The sequence below is a fragment of the Prionailurus viverrinus genome, chromosome D4 (assembly GCF_022837055.1).
Source record: "Prionailurus viverrinus isolate Anna chromosome D4, UM_Priviv_1.0, whole genome shotgun sequence".
Taxonomy (NCBI): Eukaryota; Metazoa; Chordata; class Mammalia; order Carnivora; family Felidae; genus Prionailurus; species Prionailurus viverrinus.
The window spans coordinates 46,115,119-46,141,207 of NC_062573.1; the positions used below are offsets into that span (position 1 = coordinate 46,115,119).

At 39.8% G+C, this 26,089-nt stretch overlaps 1 long non-coding RNA gene across 1 annotated transcript; it reads right to left on the bottom strand.

Moving 5' to 3' along the window:
- Nucleotides 1-205: 205 nt before the first annotated feature.
- LOC125149948 (uncharacterized) lies at nt 206-20,705 on the bottom strand. The gene is made up of 3 exons (XR_007146110.1): nt 20,594-20,705; nt 19,705-19,832; nt 206-290 (listed from the first exon to the last, which is right to left on the bottom strand). It is a non-coding gene; the product is annotated as an uncharacterized LOC125149948 (long non-coding RNA).
- Nucleotides 20,706-26,089: the final 5,384 nt, after the last annotated feature.

Below are 26,089 nucleotides of genomic sequence, written 5' to 3' on the forward strand. Positions count from 1 at the left end.
AAATTTTGAAATTAAGAAGTGTGAGTCTGCCAGTTTTATTAGTTGCTTTTAAAATTGTTTTGGCTAATCTGGGTCCCTTGCAATTCCATATAAATTTTAGAATCAACTTGTCAATTTTTGCCAAAAAATCTTGGTTTAATCTTAATTTATACCAACATTCAACAGTTTCTGGTCCAGTAGCCAGGACATAAGTGAGGATGTCAGCACTGGAGAAGTCAGTTTCTATATGGTCAGTCCTGGGTAGAGCTTCACTTCAGCAGCATTTGGAAGAACAAAAGCAGGCTTCAGTCCTTGAAGGGGGAAGAGAGTTGACAAGATCTGGGCAGAATATGAAGATCAGAGCCAAGGAATACAACACTCAAGGCCCAGAGATTTGCTATAAGAGCAAGTGACTCTACACCTCAGGTAACCTTAGCCAAAAGCACTGTATACCAGGCATTGTGCTTTGGAAGCATTCAATGCATAAAAGGGATTACTGTTATAATTACTCTGTCACAGAATCACTGATATAAATGAAAAGTCATATTATTAGCTTAGCCCTTCCACCAAAGCTAATTTATAATAATAACCAGTATCTGAGAAGCACTTTCCAGTTTATGATATCAGTCACATACACAATCCCACAGGATCCAAAAAACAACTTTCATAGCAGATATTATATATGGGTCAGTTTGTAAACATTCACTAAATTTCTGTTTTTTATAAGACTTTATTTTTAAGTAATCTCTATACCCAACATGGGGATCAAACTCACAACTTCAAGATCAAGAGTCGCACACTGTACTGCCTGAGCCAGCCAGGTATCCCCACTGAATTTCTTAATGACTATTTTAGATACTAGCGATAAAAAAAGACAAATAAGGGAAGTCTCTTTCCTTCAAAAATCAACTTAATAATGGAGATGCAAACATAGAGTATATAATTATATCTGTCAACTAGTATGAAATGTGACAGTAATGGACGCTCCACTCAAATGTTCATGGTAATATAGAGGAAGATGCTTCTGGTCTAACTGGAGATATGTGCTATGTCACAGGAGTAGATACAGAGATCAAAGTTAAACCTATATGTAATAATATATTATATAGTTATATACAAGGTATATAATTGTATAGTCAGTCAGGGTTCTCCAGAGAAACAGAAAAATAGAACAAATTATCTATCTATCTATCTATCTATCTATCTATCATGAGATTTATTGTAAGGAACTGGCTCACTCAACTATAGAGATTGTCTTAATGATGAATTGTTTTATGTGTGGAAGTGTAGCAAAGTGTATTATTCTTCAATACATCTATAAACTCAAGAGTAAAAATGCCCCAGTGCAAAACTCAGTACCTCAGGAAATAATTTCAACAGAGAGGAGCCTTGTCCACACAAAGCTAATAGTTGGTGTGTGGAAAATTACACTGATGCAGTGAGAGCCTAGAAGTACTTTATCAGGCAAAGTCTCATAGATGTTGAGGAACAAAGAAGCTCACAGATCAAATTAAAATGTTCAAACCTCATATTTTATTAAATCAATTTAAAAGATACAATGAGAATCAAGGGGAAAGAACTGGGGTAGGGTAACACCCTTAGGATACAATGAAAACTTCCACTCAGAATGTAGAGAGTTGGAAAGAGCCTCATTCCCACCTTTACAACAGAAAAAAAATGGGTAATCTGCAAAATCATGTCTTGAATGCTTCAGACATGGCTGAAGCCATAGTTATGGCTGCAGGGTAACCAGCTAACCCAAAATCTAACAAAAAACAGGTATGTCCAAGAAGAGATGGGTCACAAGCACTTGCTTCCCCAGGGCAGATGTGAGATTCCATCCATGCAATCTAGTAAGAAGAACTTATTTTAGCTAAAAATTTTTTTGGACTGCTAAAGGCTGAGTTGAACTAGTATAAAATTATATAATCCCAGCATACCTGGCTGGCTCAGCTGGTAGAGCATGCGACTCTTGAACTTGAGGTCATGAATTTGAGCCCCAAGTTGTGTGTGGAACCTAATGAACGAATGAATGAATGAATGAATGAATGAATGAATGAATGAATAAAAATATTTTTTAAATTATACAACCCCTAGGAGCCACAGAGACCAGTGGCATTTGCATACACATGCGGGCTTTTAAGAATCTCACTCAGTACCCACAGGAAAGACTGGAGGTAGGAGAGACAGAGAAAGTACAGACCTGGGAGAGGGGAATAGCAGCCACTTCTGGAAAGACACAAAAGCCAACCTAGTCCACTTTCCCTTGAGAATAAAAGCCCTAAGCCAATGGAAGAAGGGTAACAAACCCTGTCACCTACAGGGCACCCCAAACAAGCAAACAAATTTCTGCTCTTAGGAGAGGGGCAGGAAAATGTTTTGGTCCTTTAGTGTTGCCCTACCACTGGGTTAGGGGCAAGAGCACTGAGAAATCCCAAACCTTGTGACCCAGAAACATAGCCCCTAAGACAGAGATTGAACCTGAGGACTCAACTCCCCAACCCCCACCATCAGGCTAGCAAGCTCTGAGTAACTGGTAACAGCAGTCTACTGCTAAGGGGAGGGCAACAGCATGGAGGGAGTTCCGTCTCTAAGGTGTGGACACAAGGGGAAGACCTAAAGCTGAGGGTGGGAAAGACTCCAGCAAACCAGCCCCCAGCCTAAGTATAAGATAAACTAGAAAAATTTGAAACCCGTACTGAAGGTGCACTAAAGGTAACCACAGCAACAATAAAACACAAACCCGGCTCAACTCCCAACTAACTGTTTCAGCACCCCCACACTAAAGGGCTAGCAAAATAAGAAGCACATCTACTTTCAGGCATGAATACTATTTCCCACACAAGATGCTCAGCTTTCAATCAAAATTTACCACAAAGAAGCAAGCAAAAACAACACTCTTGTTGAAAAACAAAGCAGTCAATAAATGAAAATATGACCCAGATATTGGAACTGTCAGACAAAGAATTTAAAATAACTACAACTAATATGTTAAAAGCTCTAGCTTGATATAAAAAAACAATCAAATGAAATGCTAGAAATGAAAAACACAGTAACAGAGATGAAGAATTCCTTTGATAGGCTTCTGAGTAGATGTGAAACAGCCAAGAAAAGAATCAGTGAACTTGAGGATAGGAGAATAGAAATTACACAAACTGAAATACAAAGAAGAAAAAAATAGAATAGACCATCCAAGAACTGTGGGTCAATATCAAATTGTATAACACACTTGTAATTTGAATCCCAGGAGAACAAGATGGAATCAGATGAAAGAAATATTTAATGATATGATGGCAAAGAATTTTCCAAAATTAATAAAATACACCAAGCTACAGATCCAAGAAGCTCAGGGAACACCAAACAAGGTAAGTACAATACTGCACACACATTATATTCAAACTCTGAAAGCCAGAGATAAAGAGAAAATCTTAAAGTCAGAGCAAAAAACAACATTACATAAGAATTATATATAGTACTGTTGACCTTTGGACAACATGGGAGTTTGGGGCGCTGACCCCTCTGCATAGTCGAAAATCCATGTATAGCTTTTGGTTCTCCCAAAACTTAGCTATTAATAGCCTATTGTTGACTAGAAGCTTTATCAACAACAGAAACACATATTTTGTACGTTATTTGTGTTAAATACTGTATTTTTACAATAAAGTAAGGTAGGGACATCTGCGTGGCTCAGTTGGTTGAACATCCAACTCTTGATTTTGGCTCAGGTTATGATCCCAGGATTGTGGGATCAAGCCCATGTCAGGCTCTGTGCTGAGTGTAGAGCCTGCTTAAGATTCTCTCTTTCTCTCTGGCCCGCTCCTCTGCTTGCACATGTGCGCGCGCTCTCTCTCTCTCTCAAATAAAAAGAAATAATAGAAAGTAAACTAGAGAAAAGAAAATGTTATTTTAAAAAATTATAAGGGGGGGGGGTGCCTGGGTGGCTCAGTCTTTTAAGTGTCCCACTCTTGATCCCAGCTCAGTTTATGACCTCATGGTTCCTGGGATTGAGCCATGTGTTGGGCTCTGTGCTGACAGTGCAGAGCCTACTTGGGATTCTCTCTCTCCCTCTCTCTCTCTCCCCCTCCCCTGCTTGTACACATGCTCGCTCTCTCTCTCAAAAATAAACATTTAAAAATTATAAAACATTAAAAATCATAATAGAGAATACACTTATGGTACTGTACAGTTATTTATTGAAAAAAAATCTGCATAGAAGTGGAGCCATGCAGTTCAAACCCCTGTTGTTCAACGGTCAACTGTGCAGCACATTTTTAATCAGTGTCTATGTAAGCCAGGAAGAATGAAGGGACATATTTAAAGTTTTGAATGGATGGAAGGATCACATTATATGTATCCTGGGTTATGGTGTTCATATTTCTTGTCCTTCTGCCATATCGGCCTTCTTCACTGATGGCATAGTTTGAGGATCAGTGTCAGGTTTAAGCAAAGGGGCTTAGAAGATGGAAGGTGACTAGAACAAATACATGCCTGAGTGATGTAAGAAAAAGAATATAGTGTACCAACTAGCCTGCTGAGCAAACTTTTTTGGGCAGAGGTGACGTAGAATCAGAATGATATCATCAATGAGTGGCCCATTTAATACTGAGTGCTTCAATATTGAGTGCTAAGTATTGAATATTGAGTGCTTCACATGCCTCATATTTATTTAGCATATCGTGAATATTTTATGTTTCTTGGTCCTTTTTTTAACCTTTCATGTGTGTGTGTGTGTGTGTGTGTGTGTGTGTGTGTGTGTGTGTATAAAACTTTTTTTGTTCTATCCTTTTTATTGTATATTCCAACTATTCTATTTTTTTTAAAGTTTAGTTTTGAGAGCGGGGGGGTGGAGAGGGAGCAGAGGAGGGGCAGAGAGAGAATTCCAAGCAGGCTGTACACTGTCACCATGGAGGCCAACGTGGGGCTTGAACTCACAAACCATGAGAGCATCACCTGATCTAAAACCAAGAGCCGGACACTTAACCAACTGAGCCACCGAGGTGCCCCTATTGTATTTATTTTTAATATGTCTTATAGATAACTTACTATCTATACTTAACCCGTCTAATTAATTTTATCTACATCTTGCAAGCCATTTGACACACTTTGAATTTCATCCATCCCATTTGTTTTTCTTATCCTCCATAACAGAATTAAATATTATTAGATAATACTGCAAACTCAAATTATGAAAATGCTTACTCTCAAGAAAAGCTGGAGAACCCTGAACCAAGAGAGACACACTCTCTGTCTCCTTATGTACTGACCATGACATCCTTGTCTTGTGTCACCTTTGTATCCATTACCATCAAGTTCCAGGACCAAATTGCTGGGTCTGGAACAACATGACCCAAGTCACTGCATTCAAATAACACTTTCACTGATAACTCACCCCTTTGGTATAATCTGACAGCATCTCCATTCCCAACCTGGCCGTTGCCTCCTTTATCTCATATTTTGGGTAATAAACCTTGGATTTAAAACCCTAAGTGCCCCTGTTTCCCTCTTGTCTGTGTACTCCTCCAATCTCACTTACCTCATCCTCTTCCCATGGTTATATAACTACTCCTGCCACAGGGCTCGACCTTTGTATATATAGGTTTCTATTTGTCAGTAATAAGCTTTGACCAAACCTTGCCCCCAGCCTACTGTTAGCAAATGTATTGTTACTCCACCATTGTTTTGCCCATAGAAGGCAAAAGTCAGTATTTTCCTCTTTTCCACCGAGCCCAGAATTTGGCTGAAAATACTTCTTAACACCACGTTCCAGGTGGCCCATCACAGTCAATCAAAGTAGACAGTTAAGAGAACACCTAATTGCTAACTCGAATCTCTTCTTTCACTATGGATTATTCAGACATAAATTAGCTTAGCCTAATTTAACATGGCATAGCCCTAGACTTCCCCAGGTTATGGTCCAGCTTAACAATTGGTACCTGGAAACTGATTGAAAGCTGTTAAATCACTCTTAATAAATATTCACCTTGATGAATGTTGCATTGACTATCAGAGATCTGCTACAGTTCCCTCAATTTGCTGGCACTTCAATGTCTCCATTATATCCATGCTGTTCTTTTTGCCTAGAATGCCCTTTCCATCTCAGCTAGATGTATCTTTCTAAAAAGAAATCTGATCACATGCCCCAGTTGCTTACAAACTTCACTGGCTCCCTGTCGATTATAGGATAAAGGATACATCTGTCAGCATGGCATAGAGGACGTTCTGTGAGCTGCCTCTGGCTTACCTCTTCATCCATCTCACATTAGACCCCTTCTTCCCTTATGCCTTACAATGTATCCATGTCAAACCATCTTCAATTTTCCAAAGTCATCATTCCTCCACACTTTTGTTCAAATTGTTCCTGCTTCATGAAATGTCCTACTAATACCATCTGCCTTGTAAAGGTCTACTTAGACATTTCAAGTCTCAGCTTAAGTATCACCTCCTCTTTGAAGATTTTTGTGACCTGAAAAATAACTAGTATAGCTGATATCTCTTCTGAGTTTTTTGAGAGACAAAAATCCATGGGCTTCTTACATTTCTGCTCATCCTGCCAGCACAACGATTCCCTTTGTTTCAGACTATCTGTTCAAGGATGTTTGAGCAGACAGCCTTGGAAGACATTGTCTCTTCCTCCACAGCAGAGGGCAGGTTTGTTTACTGTCTAGTATAATCAAGATAATGTCTCTCTCTGGGGCAAAGGTCAGGTAGGTTTACTGACCTTTATAAAAGATTCAGATTCCCCAGGCTCGGGGTTCCTCTCCTATAATGCAGTGTACTGCATGCTCAGGCATCACCTGGCCCTATGTGCATCACCTAGTAGGAACTGGCCCTTGGGGAATGGGCAGAAATGCTAACAATCTAGCTACCACTATTTTCATGAATAATATATTCTTCTGTCTTTGATCAAGAAGACTCATGTCTTTTGCCAATATCCATGAAATTGTGTCAGGCTAACTTATTAGATTATATGTAGGGTGAGAGAGAACAGAAAAAAAATGTATTGGTCATTACCCTCGTACTCTGACACAAAACTCCTAAAACCTTTGTAATTTCCTAAGTGATAAGAGCACGAGAAGCATCTTTTTTTATTAGAATAAAATTAGGGTACTCTGGCTATCCTTGTGGCTTCTGGTCACCAGAAAGACCAAGCCATGATTAGAAGCCTGGAATTTTCAGTCTCACCCTCCATTCTGCTGATAGGGGAGAAGGGCTAGTAAGGAATTAATTGATCATGCCTACATGAGAAACCCTCCACAAAATCCCAATAGCATGGAGTTCAGGGAGCTTTCAGGTTGGTGAATATATCTATATACCAGGAGGTGACATACTCCAACTCCTTGGGGACAGAAGTTCCTGTGCCCAGGACCCTCCTAGATTTTTCCCCTATGTATCTCTTCATTGGCTATTTATCTGTGTCCACTTATCATATCTTTTAATAAACTGGTAGACTTAAGTATTTCCCTGAATTCTGTGAGCAATTCCAGCAAATGACCAAACCAAAGGGAGAAGAGGTCCTGGGAACCTCCAATCTATAGTGAAGTCAGATAGAAGTTGTAGGTGAGCTGGAGACCTACTACTTGCAACCGGCATCTCAAGTGGGCGGTGGTCTCATGGCACTGAGCCTTAACCTGTGGAATCTGATGCTATTTCCACTTCGTGTCAAAATTCAGTTAAATTCTAGGATACCCAACTTGGATATCCACAAGTTGGATACCCAACTTGTGTTGCAGAGAACTGCTAGCTGTGGAGAAAAATCCCTACACATTTGGTGTCAGTAGTGTTGTGAGAGAAAAGCAGTGTGAGATTAAAGGAGAAACACAGGAGGGAAGAACTGGGTATTTATCCAACTCACAGGGTAAAATCTCAGACCCTTCACAGTGCTTCACTTGGCCTCTGAAACACTTCTAACAACAACAACAAAATCATTGTATTGCACTTATTAGACATCTACTGTGTGGTAGGTATTGTAATCTGATCCCAAGGATAGAAAGCCAAAGAGACATACTCCTACCTTCAAGGAGTTTATATTCCAGTGCAGAAACAGGACACAAACAATTAAAATTCTTCAAGACAGTTTATAAGCTGGGGCTTATAAGAACACAGAAGACAGAACATATAAGCCTGTTGAGGAAGGCTTTAGAGAGGTGGTAGAGATGAGGATTTTCTCAGGCAACAAGAGAAAGGGTATTACTGCCACAGAGAGGCAAATTCTAACTACTAGAAGTCCAAAATCTGTTCTAATTATCTGCTGGTATGTAACAAAGGATCCCAAACGTAGTAGTGTAAAATAACCACCATTTTATTATGTTCATTGGCCTGTGAAGTAAGAATTCAGAGAGGACAGAGCAGGAAGAACAGCTTATCTCAGCTCCATAAGATCTTGGGCTTCATCTAGAAACACTGGAGAAGCCTATAAATGTCTGTGAGTGGCTCAAATGCCAGAGGACTGGAGTCATCTGAAGGTAGCTTCACTCATGCTCTGGTGCTTGGGTCAGGGTGACTCTAAGCCTGGACTCACCTGGGACTATGCATAGGAGGATCTACACATGACCTCTCCATGTGGGTTTGGATTCTCACAGTATGGGAAGGAAGCCTCTAGAGAGTGAGTATTCCAAGAAAACCTGCAGTAAGCTGCACAACTCTTATGATCTGGTTTTGGAAGCCACTTAAGCATCATTCTGCTATAATCTCTTGGTCAACATAGTCATAAGGTCACTCAGATTCAACGAAATGAGACATGTTTATCATATCAGAAGTGGGGGAATTTCAAATAACGAGGGGCTATATAACGCATTTGGAGAATTATTAATAGTTCATTACTATCAGAGGATGATGTGCCACAGGGGAATGTAGCTGAACAAGTAGGCGATGCTATATATTATGGAGGGCATGTTGACCTTGAAACTCCTTAAGAAGAAGCTTAGATTTTTGTCATGTGTGTGATTATACTAATTATCAACATCACTATAGACAAGGAAAATCGTTTAAGAGTTTTAAGTAGTAAAATGACCTCAAGACTCTAGCACAAATACTGGCACACAGCAAGCTTTGGAATAGATATTTCCGGTTGCAAGTCATATAAAATGCAATTCAAGCTGGTTTGAACAATAAAGGTTAACTTATTGGTTCACATAACAAAACTCCCCCCCAAAAAAGATTGTAGGCATAGCTTTAATAAGTTTCTTATCACGCTAGGGCTCTGGCTTCATTTATCTGTGATTCTCTTGGCTCTGCTCCTCCCTGTGCTCACTTTATCCTCGTATTGCATTTCCTCACGGAGCAAGTACAACTATAATAATTCTAGGTCTCATATCTGCATGCCACACCTCCGAGAGGCAGAGAGAACACCCTTGATCTAACATTACAAGTAGAACTTTAGATTCCTTCTAATTGTTAGGGTTAGGTCAAATATCACATAGGAAGCAACCTCTGTGTCAAAGGAGATGGAATGGCTTAGGTCACATGCTTCATCTGTAGAATCACAGGGACCTCAATGTGGAAATAAGAGGCTTGTGGAAAGGAGAAAGAGGGAAATGAATGTCTGTGAGTAAAGAACAAGTGTACAAGTTGGCTGCTATAAAAATTTGCTAGACAGAAAAAAATTTCCAGCAGTAATGATCTGTGTGATCTAACATGATTTCTCCAGTACAAGTGTAAAGGAGGTGGATAAGACAATAAGAGTAGTGGCAAGGATATTGGTAAAAAGGATACTGCAACAGAAGTGAGGTCCAGAAAAAGGGATAGAGAGTGAGGAAGTGAGTGACAGAGTGAGTGTGCAAGTGATTATGACACTTCTGAACTTGTCCTTCCTTGAAGATCTGAGAAGCTTTGCTGTGTGCTCTTCCTCCTTAATAATTTCTGAAATTTCCCATGACCTCAGCTCTCCCTGCAGCACAACATACAACTCATTCCTATCCATCCTCTGGCTACCATTTTTCTTATGAAAACAATTTCTTCCAAGGTCACCAGCAACCTTCCGTTTGCCAAATTCAGTGGGCATTTTACAGACCTGCTCTTACAGGACTGACTCCTGTATCTGGAAAACTACTAAAAACCCTGTATGACCTGGATGTCTACAGCATCATGCTCTTCTGATTCTTAAAACCTTTCCTTTTTCATTCAGGTTTCTTTGTCCTGCCCCAGAGCCTTAATTATGAGTGTGTTTCAGAGACCTTTCCTGGGTTTTTTTTGTTTTGTTTTGTTTTTCATTTTTTGCTTTTCAGACTCTAGCCCAGCACTATACAGGAGCCACCGACACATGTGGCTCTTGAGCATTTGAAATGTGCTGTGAGAAGAAAATATATTCTAAATTTCAAACACATAGTACAAAAAAAAGAGTAAAGTATCTCATTAATTTTTTATATTGCATACATACTGAAATGCTAACATTTTGCATATGTTGGGTTAAGTAAACTATATTATCCAATTAATTTCAACTGTTTCTCTTTTGCTTTTTAAAAATGTCATTGGTCCTTCTCTTCTTCCTTTTACTTCAGAATTTAAAATTACGTATGTATTTAAAAATACATTTCTACTGGACAGTGCTACTCTAGGCACTCTCTCTAGGTGATCTCATTCAGTATTAGAACTTATCTCAAACCATCTGAATCTAATCTCCCTTTTCCCCTGACCTGCTGGCTTGGCATTTCCATTTGGGTAACAGGGTAACAGGGAACAGACACAAGTTCATTCTCTCCCTGCTCTATGCTATACAGCTTCTAGATAGCCCTCACAAACCCAAAACCCCACTTGTCTACACAGATGGGCCTTCTTGCCCTCTGCTTCCACTTCTAGTCAGGTTTGGCCAACGGGAGATCCCAACAGATCAGAGGGACAGCTCCAAATGACATCAATGTTTAGCTCTCTTCCTTTACCTCCCTGCAGGGCTGCAACTAACCAAGTGCTTCCCTTGTTTCTTGACTGTGGTCATAGTTGTCAGATAGCCCTGTATCCAGGTTCCACTGGCCTTTCCCTCCAGGTTTTGGGTTTGTCACAGCATTCCTTCTTCCACCCCATTATTATTAGTCCCAAGGGGATACTTTATTCTTTGTGGTCTTTACACTCTGCTCATATTTTTGTAAGTAACTTAATTACTAAACCATCCTCACATTGCCCAACCTGAGTATGATTCCTGTTTCCTGTACCAAAACCTACATGTTCCTTTTTCTGTATTTGTTAACTTAGTTGGTGGGACCATAAATACCCAGTCACCTAACTTAAAACCTGGGGTTCATATTCTGTTTTATCCTCTTTTTCCCCACACCCAGCTCCTACATCTAACTTTTACTAGGTCTTGCTAGTTTTGCTTCCTACTGGCACTGTCTTCTTTTTTTCCTTTTAATTTATTTATGTTGAGGTGGGGGAGAGGCAGAGAGAGAGGAAGAGAGAGAATCCCAAGCAGGCCCCATGCCTTCAGCACAGAGCTGGATGCAGGGCCCAAACCCAGGAACTGTGAGATTACGACCTGAGTCAAATCAAGAGTCAGACCCTCAACTGACTGAGTCACCCAGGTGCCCCTGGCACTGTCTTCTTTAGGCCCTCACCATCTCTCCCTACATCTGGGTACCAGCCCCTAATGAGTCCTATCCAAACCTATCCTCGGTAGCACAGCCAAAGTGAACTCTCTAGCATGAAAATCTCAGCAGGACCACCCCCACAACCCCATCCTCGTTTGAAATGCCTCCATATCTCCATGCCTCCAATCAACTCTGCTTCCCCTCTAAAGACCACATCCCATCAGGGTCTACCTGACAGTCCATCCTCCAAAAGCTGTAGACTGCTTGTGGTTCTAAGCTCATACTGCTAACACATTGTTTCTCACCTTTGTGCCTTTTCACTTGACTTCTGCTCACCACCTCCACTACCACCCACACATACTGCCAGCCTGGCCGACCCCTACTCATCCCACACTGCTCTGCCTAGCATGATAACTGAAGTCTTCCAAATAACATCCCTTCACGCATGCATCCACATAGCTTATTCTGGGTAAGGATTCTCTTTCAGTGCCGTGCTGACACTCTATAGCATTTTACCATCCTGTCTTTCCATTACAGCTTTGTATGTCATTTTCCCTTGAGGGGGCAGAATCTGCCACCTCAAAATATGCCCTTGACCATAAGGATTACTTTGAGCTAAAGACACTTGAAAAATAGCGGTACAAGAGAGATATTGACTTACCCTTTCTTCCTGAAAGCAAAAGATAAAAATCTTATATGAAAGATGCCTTCCCTATACCAAGAGGAAAGACACATTCTCATCACCAGAAATGAAGAGCTAAGGTAGAGAGAATTCTGTACAAACAGACCTTATTAAAATACCCTTTTCTTTAGTCTTTCCATATATTTTAGTTACTTTTCCACAATTGCCTCTCTTGGTCCAACCTAATATATAGGCACTTAGGTTTTGCATTTCTTTGGGTCTTCATTTCTTTATGAGAACTCCTGTGTCACATAAAACTTACATTAAATGAATGTATATGCTTTTCTCTTATTAATCTTTTTGTTACAGAGCCCCAGCTGAGAATCTAAGATGGGTAGAGGAGCAAATGTCCTTCCCTACACTCCCATTCACCTTCATATCCCAAGCCCAGCCTAGTGCTCAGCACCTAGTACATGTCCAATGAATGTTTTGTTGAATGAGTATATAGAGAGTAACTGTTACATTCAACCACAGAACATGAAGTCACTTACAAAGGCATATAATTTTAATGATGTAACTCAAGACTCAACTTTTACCTCATTGTTAGGCAATTCCAGGAAACTGTCCTTCCAAATCACCTAACTCACTCTGTATTTAAAGACCCAATCTCAATTTGTGTTCAGTACTTCAAGCCAATGTTTCTACACTGGGTACCTGTAGAGACATGCACTCTACCCATTAGGATATTTAGTATTTTTCTTATAATCTTTCTCCCTAAATTGTGTTTCCTGTGGGTGATTTCTTAGCTTTTTCCTGAGCAGTATGCCCTTGTATACAGAAATCCATCACTCAGTCTTTTCTTATTTCTAAAAGTGCCTAACTCTTTCACTAAATTTGAAAACTTACAGTGCTTCACTCACTGCTAATTGACCGTATTCCACACTTTCAAAGGCACCTTATTCTGTTTTCCAAAATGGCATTTAACAAGCTGACTGGACCATGAGTCCTGGTATAAAAATCACTGCAAAGGAAGGGATCATTCTCTAGGTGACAGTTTTATAGCATTCTTTTTATTTTTTAAAATTATGTTTATTTTTGAGAGGCAGAGAGAGACAGAGCCTGAGTGGGGGAGGGGTAGAGAGAGAGGGAGACACAGAATCCGAAGCAGGCTCCAGGCTCTAAGCTGCCAGCACAGAGCCCGATGTGGGGCTCGAACTCACAAACCACAAGATCATGACCTGAGCTGAAGATGGACGCCCCTATATAGGTGCTCCTATAACATTCTTTCTCTCCACTTCTTCCACTCTAGACTCACCCAAAGAAAACTGATCACTTTCTTTAAAAGCTTTAAATCAGCGAGATTGATTATTTATTTTTCAGGGTTCCATGTATTTTCAAATTATGACTGTTTTTTTTTCTCCCTTTGTCTATTTTAAGGGCTCTGAGTGAAAATCTACATGGAAGGTGAGAAGGGAGAAGATGTAGTTCAAGGTTACATTTTTTTATATTCTTTACTTGTCAGTAATTAAAATCTTAGCAGATAAGTTGGGGATCTTTTAGATTTACTATAAAATAAAATTATTCTAACTATTTAAGCTATTTTTTTCAGAATAAATCTCCTTTAGAAAATTGCAAATGTTTAATATATTTTTTAAATAACTAGAATTCCACATAGAAGACATGTACTATTCTTGTGTTTTCACCTTACCCCATTTCCTTCCTTACTTTACTATAGTCTGGGGGTAAATCAAGTGTACAGAAGAAGAGACAAACCCCAGAGTAAGTGCTATGTATCATGTCCCACCCAGGCCCTTCAGTCTCCTTCTAGGTCAGATTCTAGCTAGTCCACTAAGAAATGGTAGCTACCAAGATGATAGGCCAAATATACTCTTTCTTTGGGAAAAAAAAATCAATATTGTTATTCTACCTTACTACATTTATGTTAGAAAATATCCCATATAATTATTGACTTAAATAAAACACTTGAATGGCTTTGTACAAGGAATAACGTATAACAATTATACTCTTATACAAACTCTTGTTCCAGATAAAAAATGACTAGAGTGAATCTGACAACAAAAGTTTCAGCTATCCTTCTTGGACTCCTTAGGCAGGCATAACTTAACAGTGCAAACTCTGTGCTCACCAAGGATATGTATTCTTTAGTTACACCAAGCTAAGTCTGTTACTGCTGCATTCCTGGAGTTACAAAGGTATGTAAACGCAGAGGTGGCATCATGAGCTGGTGACCCGCCGTTGCATAGGGATGCTCCACTTGCAAGAGCCTTGTGTGCCCATGTGTGATCTGCTGTTGCTATCTGGCAATCCTTAATTTTTGCATAACGCACCCTAGTTTTCCATTTGCACTAGGCCCTGCAATTATGTAGCTAGTCTCGTTGGGAGGTAGGAACCATGAAGCACAATTTGGGGAAAAAAAAGACTTAATCCTCTATACGTTCCTTCAATGGAATCAGGTCAACCACACTCCAGAAAGCAAAAGGATTCCCTTTCCTCACATCGGTTATTTTCTTCACCTAGATCATTTCATATGAAGATGAATACAGTATCCTGAAGAGACTAAAAAAGGATCAGAAAAATAAATAATCAGGTGAACTTATTTATTTTTTTAATTTTGAAAAATATTTACTTTAAAGGAAAGTGCAAGAAGGGGAGGGGCAAAGAGAGAGGGAGACAGATGATCCGAAGCGGTGTGCTGACAGGTTGATACGGGGCTTGAACTCCAGAACCTCGAGATCATGACCTGAGCAGAAGTCAGATGCTCAACCGATTGAGCCACCCAAGTGTCCCATGAACTTATTTTTTATATTAGAGAAAATATTATTTTGGTGAGAAAATACAGTTAGTGATTTTTTTTAAACTATAGATCTTGGGACATTTAGATTCCATTTAAATACAGTATTAAGACTAAACCACTATAGAAACTTCTAGGGGAACAATTGTATAAGATCGCTTTCTTTTCAGTACTTAAATTTTGATAAAGACTTAAACTTATTTAAATTTGAGGAAAAACTTTTTTCAGAAATTTGATACTGATGAATTCATTGATTCGGTTTTTATCCCTGCTCTACTCTGAGAGGCAATAGAGCACAGTATGAAAATCAAGGTCTTAAGGAGAGATGGATTTCAAACCCAGCTGAATTCATCCTTGGGCACATTCCTTAAAGATTCTGAACTTCAGTTTCCTCAACTTTAAAACTGAGTGACTAATACTCAGCCCATAGGGTTCTTAGGATCATTAAACAACACAATGCATGTAAAATATGTGACAAAGCGCCAAAATACCAGGAATACCCTATTGTTGTTGGTATTATTATTGTGTTTGCACTGTTATTAATATTATTCCTCTCTCCTCTTCTAGTGGAAGCCCTGTCTAAAATGACCTCATCTTTCTGTGAGCTGGATAAAGTACTTAACATCTTGGTGCTACAATATCCTCATTTGTGAAATGGTCGTTAACCTACAGTAGCATCTAGCAGGTACAGGCACTCAGTAAGCAATACCATGAAAGCTGGGGTTCAGGACTTTGGTAATGTGTGGCACATAAACAGAAATATACATCAATTCCTCCAAAGTACTCCATATCTTTATTTTAGTGTGAATTGCATTTGAGGGTTTTCTTTTTTAGTAGGTAACTTCTCTGATCATGTATAAGAAATACTTTCATGCATTATCTCATTTTATGAGGTCATGCAGCTGGAAAATGACAGTCTGGAATTCTGACTATAAATTCTGTCTATCTTATTTTGTCTACTTATTCTATCAAATATTTGGAGACTCATTATAGTGCTATCTGCAGGAAAATTACTTGCACATTACTTATAATAGACAGGTAAGAGCACTCCATAGTCAAGACTTGTTCAGCGCTTAGAAACTAAGCTCCCCTCTTCCCCCAGCTGATGATGTCTGTGTGTCACAAGGTTATCAAATTGAGAAGAACAGGATCTAGATTGTGAATACAGAAGGCCATACCCAGAGTCAATAGGGACTTAGTGAAGATAAATTTTCTTGTGTCTCAGTCCCATCTTAAATCAGCTCTGAATTTACGTAATGGTGTTGGTTTAAGTTCCTAATTTCAAAAAAGCCTTATTATGTCCTTATTAGCAAGCAACAAAGAAAAGCAACCCATCCTACGGTAAAAACTCTTTTCTTGTAAAATGTTCCCCATGGTAGACAGTACATGGCGGGGGGGGGGGGGGATTTGTCTACCCTCTTAAATGCTCTGTCTCCCTGTTCCAGTCCCACTCCATTTGGTCCCAGACCTCTACTTGGTATGAAACCCTGTGCTCCAATCCAAACTCACCTTCTTCAGGTGACCTTGGGGCCAGTCAGACAGGCCGCAGATCGCTCACAGGACTGCTCTCCTTTAGATGTTTAGTCTTTCCTTTGGTAATGGATGAGTGCTTACTCATCTCACACCCTTCCTGTCTCCAACAAGGCCCACTGGGAATGGGCCACACTTTAAGACAACACTCTACATTATTTTCTTGGTGGCCCTCTGGGAAAAATTAACTCTTCCCTTCAAGCCACAAAACTGTGAGAAATGGTAGAGTGAGTTCTTGGCACAGGCTTAGTATAGCTCCTCTTTCTTGCGCACGAAGTATTGGCACAATTTATGTAAGGGTGGTAATAAACATAAACCAGTCATGCGAAAGCCGTTGCCACCTATATTATAAAACCTCTGGGTTTTACCTTTTAACTCTCTGAGTTAACCCTTCTAGAAGCTTCCATATGGGATTTTTTAAATTAAGTTATAGAAATAGAGTTTTGACCTCCTCTGGTATAAATGAAACAAGAAAGACATTATACTTCCCTTTTTTTATCTTGCTGCCAGCATGCTCTAGATACAATGAGAGAACAAAAGCAACTCTTGTGGCTAGCATATTTGCCTCCTCCTCTTTTCCACCTTATCAACTTTTAAAGTTGGTTCAAGTAATTTTTGAAGAAGGTAAAAATAAACCATTACATATGAATGCAAGGAAGGCTTCAGTTTTCCAAAGGCTTTCAAATATACCATCAGAAAGAAAAACATTCCTAATATCTTGCAGTATACTTGGGAAACAAAGAGGCAGACCAAACCTTTCTCATCCTCAAATCCGTAACCTGGAGTTGTGGTTCTGCAGAATTTTGTCTCAGTAGGTCTGGGAAGAGGCCTGAATATTTGCATCTCTAACAAGCTCCTAGGTGATACTGATACTGCTGATCAGGGACCAAAATTTGAGAACTATTGACCTGAAGGAGTTTCTCATCTTGTTAGAGAGACACAGGTAAAGAAGATATTGACAGAAAGTGTATTTAAATAAAGAAACAAAATAGAGGTGTCTAGGTAGCTCAGTCTGTTAAGTATCTGACTCAGTTTCAGCTAAGGTCATGATCTCACAGTTTGTGAGTTTGAGCTCCACGTCGGGCTCTGCAATCCCAACAGCCTGCTCAGGATTCTCTTTTTCCCTCTCTCTCTGCCCCCACCCCCAACTTGCTTTCTCTGTTTCTCTCTCAAAAATAAATAAATAAACTTAAAAAAAAAAGACAAAATGAAGGAGAATAGAAAGTAGGTACCAAGAAGTAACACAAATATTGGAGAAAATAAAAGTCCAAGAGCACAGGGAAACCAGAGACCTGCAGCAGCCTGCAAGGCTTTGGAAAAGGAGATGAGGCTTGACCTCAGCCTGAGATGAAAACCAGATGGGAAAGGCAGGTCAGGCAGGGGGTAGATTTGAACAAACTCAGGAAGCAGAAATGTTTACAATGTGTCTAGTGAATGGAGCCCACAGAATGTACTATCCAAAGAGCTTAGTCAACATTTGTTGAATAATGGAGAATGAAGACATTTGATTGGTGGGAGCAACAATTCTCCTTCAAGTAACAGTGGGAGGATCATGGAGATGTGATCAAGGAAGGAATGAATTATGATGAGTTTTGAATATGAAATCAAGGAAATCAAGAGGTTTGATTTTAGTTTTTTAAGCAATGAGAATTCATTGACATTGTTGGGTTGACTTGAGTAAGTAGAATTTTCACAACCTGGTATAATGATATTACATACAGCATGTAGGTAGGTATTATATATGTTAATACTAATAGTAGGGTGCCTGGCTGTCTGTTGGTAGAGCATGTGACTCTTGCTTTCGGGGTTCTGGGTTCAAGCCCCACGTTGGGTGTACAGATTACTAAAAATAAAATCTTTTTAAAAATATTAATAATTGGTTGATATTAATGTATAGTATTAATTATAATATTAATATGTAGTATTGATTATATTATTAATTATAATAATAATTATTATAACTATTGAATATTAGTATGATTGATTTTTGTGGCTTACTGCCCATAAATCAATGCAAAGGAAGAGAGACTTTTCAGATGAGGAATTTAAAAGAACAGGTCACAGACTGGTATATAGGGAGGAGAAAAGAAAGCCAATGAGTCCAGGTTTTCAAGCCTGGGTGAGAAGAACAAAGATAAATTCACTTACATAAGGAAATGTGGAGTAGGGGAGAGGTTTTGAAGAGATGATGAGTTTTGTTTTAAAGCAAGATGGCAGGAATGGGGGAGGGGGGTTGGAGGTGAGGTGTCCAGTAAGCAGTAGAGATGTCAGCTTTGGTTTGGTTAGAAGATAGGGCTAGAATCATGGAGACATTCTCACAGAGGTGACAATCTAGTCATAAGAAATGAGACAGTAACCCCCATGCCAGCCTTTCTTCCTTGGCCCTCTTAATTCCCATACATCTCCCTCAAGCACTCCTAGCTCTGGCAAGTCACAGCTTCAAGCCTTTCTCCAGCCTTGCATGCTATCAAGGAGTTGCACATCAGTTGCACAGAACCACACTTGCAGGCAGGCTGGCTCCAGCCAGACTTTAACATTCTTTAACAGTCCAGAGGCCAGACTTTAACAGACTTTGCAGGGCCTGGAACTTAGCAGCCAGATCCTACAGCAACCCTGGCAGGCCTTAGCTATCAGCAGTGGACAAGACAGCAGCAAAGCCCTCTGTAACCACATCCTGGGGGCAAGTCCTGACAAGAGAGGGAAAGATCAGTCCAGGGCTGGGGCTCAGGTAGGCAACCAGCTCCTGCTAGGTTTTGAATGCAGTTGGAGGCAAATCAGGAGAAGATGTTATGGTAGCAACCCAGGCCAACAGGAATGTAAAGGCAGAGGGGAAGGTGACAGCACTGAGGATAGTTCAGGGATAAAAATCCCCAGGGGCCTTCTGGTGAGGAGGGAAGACTGAAGGGAGAATCCAGGGGAGGTGAGAATGAAGAGTTCCTTCAAGTTTAGAGAGCCAGTAGAAAAGAGAGGAACATGAGAGCTAGAAACAGTATGATTTGGCAAACTGGAAGCTCTAGGGAAAAGCTGAGGGGGTTAGTTCATCACCAGAACAAGAGGACTAAGATTATAAACAGTGACTTAGAGTAAAGTGGAAGAAAATGGGGTCCTTAGAAGAATTACAAAGTGAAACAAAAAAAATGAGTATTTCTTAGATCTCGGAGTTCAAGATGATTTAGTGCATCTAAATGTGTGACAGATCACCATGCACAATTCCAGTGTGCTACTCAATCTGAATCAGCACATACCTATTGTACAAACAGCATCCCAGATGTTCCCGATATTCAGCCAGTTTAGAGAACTGGTACAGTGGATACAGAGCAGGTAACCTGCTTCAGGGAGCTGTTTGGTCTTCCTGTTCCAACAGCAGAGAAGCCTGGGAAGAAAACAGGAAAGTAGAACCATGGGGCCTTGTGGGACCAAGGTCATGAGTTGCATGATAAAAAAGGGAATGCAGAATTTTGGAAATTTATCATGTATAAAGACTGGGGATCTGGAAAGTAGCAAGGAAGCCCTGATCATTAATTCCCAAGGTAATTAGTGGTAAGATCAGGAGGAGGAAATTTGACAAAACAAAATTTGCACTTTGAAATTGCACTTTGAAAATGGCCTGAGAATGATTAGAACCGATTTGCTAATTAAACCCATGTACCTGTGGAAAGTTTTCGAGTACTATGTGCCAAGTACAATGTGAGTAGTTTTATAACCTTATTTTATTTAATCATAATGAAGACAGCCTAAGGCAGACGTTATCACCATTTTCCTGGAAGCAACTTAAGTTCTAAAGAGTTAAATATCTTGTCCAGGTTCCTAATCCAAGACTGTGTTCTTTCCGTGGCATGGTCCTGCCATCACAGAATATTCTGTGTTCCTATCACTGCTCCTGAAAACCAGGCTAAAGGAGACAGACTGCCTAATAACCTTAACTCCACTTCTATAGCTTGAGGGGCTGGAGGAACCCCAAGATTGACCATAAGGGAAGGAACGATGTGATTTATCACACTTTCTTTTATGACAAAAGGATACAGTGCTTATTCCATTGAAATAAAGGGAGGAATTAAATACATGGGTTACAGTCTTGCTTTTCTTCTATACTAAGAAATATGGGAAAAACAAAAGCAGACTTTGAACTCTTACCATGTTCTGTAAAGACATATTACTTTAAAGTCACAGTGAGTCAGCCAGAGAGAGGTCATTCTCAGCTTTTCCTGAAGCTCTGTTTTCTCAAGCATACTCCCAAATACTAGATCTTGAAAAAAAAAAAGGGTTTATGATGTCCAAAGTAAACCAGCCAGAGGCAAGAGTAGCACTCAAATGTCTTCTTAATCATTACTTCTTTTCCTCCTACTTCTCAGCATGTAAACATAACTGTCAACCCACCAGGTGGGTTGTGACAAGCAATTCAATAACTTCAATAAATGTAAGGACATCAATGTCCTCATGTATTAAAATATCTAATTGTTGCCCAAAGGAACACAGCATCACAATGAAATTCTAAAAATAATACTTCTAATTTTTAAAGTTTATTTTTGCAATATCCATATATGTGTATAAATGGATATGTGTGTGCAGATATCCAAACACACACACACACACACACACACACACACACACACACACACACACACTTTTCTTCAGGTCTAACACAGAACTAGTGGTCTAAAAATGTGCTACAAACATAAGGTCACCTTTCCAACTTCAGAGGTAGTAGAGGTGGCCAGGAGGAAAAGAGAGGATCTCTTTCAAGTTTGGGTGTGACCTTGGGTCTCTATGATCTTTAAGACCAGAACAAAGATGTGTGGAGGGCCAGGCAGCCTTGGTTGTGTTGGCAGTCGAAGTTCAGCATGCCCTGTTTTCATTCTCCTTGGACAGGCCCAGAGTGCCAGGTGTGATTTTTTGGTTCTCTGCCCAGGTTTGCAGGAATGGTAAATGGTGCCAGTCACATTCAGTCATGGCCAGAAAGAGCATCCGGATCGTGAGCATATTGTACAGAGTCAGAGGAGGCCCCAGCCAGGCACAGAGCTTTGGAAGACAGAGAGTTCCAGGCACTCTTTTTGGGATAAGGTAGAATATCTTTAGGATTCAAAGGAAAAAACTCTTGCTTATGATTTACCCAGGCAAAGAATAAAACCATAATTTTGCACTTGAATTGCACGTGTCTTTTTCATAATGCTAAACCCCAAGAACATTCTTTGCCCTTCAGTTTTTGCACTGGTCGCCTTTAACATGGAAACATGGAAACTGGACTATTTAACTGATCTTAGTACTTCTTGAAATACTATCGTTTTGTGAAAGGAACAAAAGAAAGGGAACCATTGTTCTGTAGACCATCTGATCACTAGCAATGTTGCTGTTGAAAAAATGGACTGATCCTTCCTAAAATGGGTCTTGTTCATTCAAAAACGTTTCTCCTCTTTCAAGTCTTTGGGCAATTTAAGGGGGAAAAAAGCAATAACCCATATTAAAATGATTAAGTATGAGGATGTTTGCTATTATAGAGACAATGCTTCAGAAGTAAATAAATGTAAAAGTGAAACCTTTACTCATTGTGAAAGAATAATTGTGATGTTTTGATTTTGAAAATATAGTCTGCAAATGAACTTCTCAAAATATATTCTTTAAGTCCTCAAGAATGTATGACTATGGAAAAAAAATAATTACCTTTTCAACTCGAGAGGAGGAAAACTGTTGGAACAGTTTAGGCAATGCCTATCCAATAATAAAAAAAAATGTTTCTTGGACCACAGTTCATTCTCTAAACCTTCAAAAGCCTATCATTTATCATTAATTTTGAAATAAAACAGGAAATACCTGTACTAAGAGAACCTTTGAAAACAAGCAGAATAATTGGCAAGGAATATTTGGGGAGGCACTGACAATAATGTAATGCCTGGATTAGTTTTGCAAAAAAAACTTGAAATTGTAGCTGGGAGGCATATGTAGCTGAAGATTCAGCATTCCAGTGCTGAGCATTATAACTCAGTTCTCTTGATATTCTGACATATTCTTTAACAAAAAGCACATGGAAGATGTTCCCAGAACCCAACTGCAGAGGTCCTGTGTGAATCAAACCTCCACTGCAGGGGCCAAGCTCATAGATAGAACTGGCATAAAGCAATTCAAGTATGTGGTGCCCGGGGGTTTTTGACAATGAGGGAAAACACTTCTAAAATATGGCTGTGTGAGTGAGTGTGTATGGGTACACATGTATGTAATCCTAGCCTGCTTCATTTAGAAAAGAACTCTGGGATGGCCAAATTTGTCTTTTAATCTGGCTTCATTCTCAAATTGCTAACATCAGTCTTTGAAAGGAAATAAAAGTTTATAGGATTATCATTGTGATATCCATCGAAAATGTCCACACTTTTCCCCAAAAAGGCCTTGGATTTTCCTACCCTGTGTGTGTGTGTGTGTGTGTGTGTGTGTGTGTGTGTGTGTGTGTGTGTTTAAGTAAGCACCACACCCACTGTGGGACTCGAATTCACTACCTCATAGTGAATACCTCAATATTTCTGACAAAGTCACATGCTCTGCTGACTGAGACAGCCAGACTCCACCCCTGCATTCCCTGTGTGTCTTAGAATACCTTCTCTTTGGACTCCACTCAAAATTCATTCAAATGGTATATCCTCTCTTGATATTTGCAACTAAACATGATCTCCTTCATTCTGTATCCCCCCCCTTTTCTTTTTTTTTTTTATTTTAAAAAAAATTTTTTTTAACGTTTATTTATTTTTGAGACAGAGAGAGACAAAGCATGAATGGGGGAGGGTCAGAGAGAGGGAGACACAGAATCTGAAACAGGCTCCAGGCTCTGAGCTGTCAGCACAGAGCCCGACGCGGGGCTTGAACTCACGGACCGCGAGATCATGACCTGGGCTGAAGTCGGCCGCTTAACCGACTGAGCCACCCAGGCGCCCCACCCCCCCCCCTTTTCTAAAGTTTATTTATTTATTTTGAGAGAGAGTGTGCGTGTACGTGTGGGAGGTGCAGAGAGAGAGGGAGAGAGAGAATCTCAAGCAGGCTCTGTGCTGTCAGCACAGAGCCCAACTCCAGGTTCCATCTCACAAACCATGAGATCAAGACCTGAGCCAAAATCAAGAGTCAGATGCTTAACCAACTGAGACACCCAGACATCCCATTTTTTCCCCTTTATTATGAAGCATTTTTCTTGACCTTGAATTACGTTTATGAACTGCTACATCACTCTCCTCTTTTCCCCTTCCCTCACCCCTACAGACACTAGGTAGTAAATGTTTTTGGAAGAAAATGCATTCCTTTCACCTATATAACACTGCTTAGTACAGAGACTTTGTAAATAGCTGATACTCAAAAAATGTTTGATGTGAATTTTCATGAACTGAATTTCTGAACTTTTCAATGTTAATTGGAATGAGACAATTCACTGTTGTTGGTTCTTTGGATCTATTCAGAAAACTTTTTCTTCAAAAGCATTTAATATAAAGTACTTACTTTTTCTTTTTTTTTGTTTCCATATTCATCTCCTTCTTTCCTCCCTACCTTCCTCCTTTCCTTCTTACTTCCAACAGTAATTGGCATCTGGAAATTAAATAACACAAAGAAAAGTAAGAAAGTATGGATCAAAATTTAGAATTTAATATTTCTGACAAAGCTATAAAGCATATTCTAGATTAAGACAAAGACTTGTCTGATATATTTATCTTAACAAAAAAGATACTTAAAATATCCCCCCCGCAAAAATCCTATGTAGTAAGACTTTAAATTAATTCCAAGTTTTTCTTTTTTTTAAAAAAAAATTTTTTTTAACGTTTATTTATTTTTGAGACAGAGAGAGACAAAGCATGAATGGGGGAGGGTCAGAGAGAGGGAGACCCAGAATCCGAAACAGGCTCCAGGCTCTGAGCTGTCAGCACAGACCCCGATGCGGGGCTCGAACTCATGGGCTATGAGATCATGACCTGAGCCGAAGTTGGCCACTTAACCGACTGAGCCACCCAGGCGCCCCCCAAGTTTTTCTTTAAACTATAGAGGCCTTCTCCATACCAATGACTTTTTCATCAGGAAATAAATCATTCTAAATAGGACAGTGGCTTAACCTTAAACTACATTTTAGAAAACAGATTGGGAAAAAGGTAGTTCTGTTTTAACCCCCATCCCATCTCCACTGCCCCAGTGCTTAGCACTAAAAAGACAAATTGCTCAACCATTCTAACCTGCCTCCAAGATTAAAAGGGAATTATTCAGTCATTTGTTCACAAATATTTACTGAACACCTACTGTATGCCAGATGGTCTAAGTGTTAAATTTAATAAAAGGGAAAAAAAGCATTTCAACCCCAAATGAGTATAACGTGTTCTATTTATGAAGGAAGCTGGCTTAATTTATGGCAATGGGGAAATAGGGTTGCCAGATAAAAATGCAAGATACCTAGTGAAATCTGAATTCTGGATAAACGACGAATACATTTTTGTGTAATACGTGTTCATGTGGTACCTGGGATGTACTTCGACTAAAAATTGTTTATTGTTTAACTGGAATTCAGATTTCACTGGGTATCCTGTATTTTTATTTGCTAAATCTGGCGACCTTAGAGGGAGAGGACGAGCTACGCTGCTGCCTTGTCTCCGCAGAAGCTAGCTGGTGCTGGGAGAATGAAATCCAGGACAGACCTTCAGTGAAGCACGTAGCACATGGATGGTGAGGCTTAAAGCATGCATAAATACACAGCGAGGGCAGAGAACTGAGATGTAGGAGCTGATTATTTTGCATAATAAAATTATATGTTATTAGGGGGCTGATACTGCGTAAGAAAAGGGAAAAGAATTGGGGTAAGGTAGTAGGAAGCTGGAGCCCAGGCAGCAAAGCCTAGTTTTGGTTGTTCACACTTCTATGATAACTGTTCTTCATCTTCCCAAATCTATGGCAGAGTGTGCTGCAAATACACATTTATGTGTATGTAAACAGAGGAATAGGAATGTTTTAATTTTTGAGAGAGAGAGAAAGAAAGTGAGCGCACTCCTTTATTGAGAGAGAGAGGGGCAGAGGCAGAGGGAGAGAGAATATTAAGTGGCCTCCATGAGTGCAGCACGGGCGTAGAATCTGACATGCACTCAATCTCATGACCTGAGCTGAAATCAAGTCAGACACTTAACCGACTGAGCCACCTAGGTGCCCAGGAATGTTTTAAACAGTAATGCTCACTTCAGTCTTCAGGGCTTTCGTTCTTTGAGGTTCCAGCCATATAGCTTTACTGCAAACATAAATGAAGTAAACTGGGCCAATACTTTTTGGTTCAGTTATACTTTGTTCTTGGTACCCAGCTGCAGCTACAGGATCCTTGGTCTTCTGGAGCTGGCAGGGAATCTGTGTCAGCTGTTGCCTGGGGTCCTAGGGCCAACCTAGATATTTGTAATAAGTACCCAGAAGAAAGTTACCCTTCATTTCCCAGAAACCAATAAAGTTCTTCCGTTTAAACTTTATGTCTGTGGATCTCACTCCAGGGGCATGTAGAAATCATTTTCTGCTGACTGCTCCCAAAGGTTGAAGCCAGCAGCCAGTGTTTTCATGCATTATCAGAAGACAGATTCCTAAAGAACCCTCACAAAAAGTTGGCCATATCTGCCTGGCATTTTTTGCTCAGGGCCCATAGTC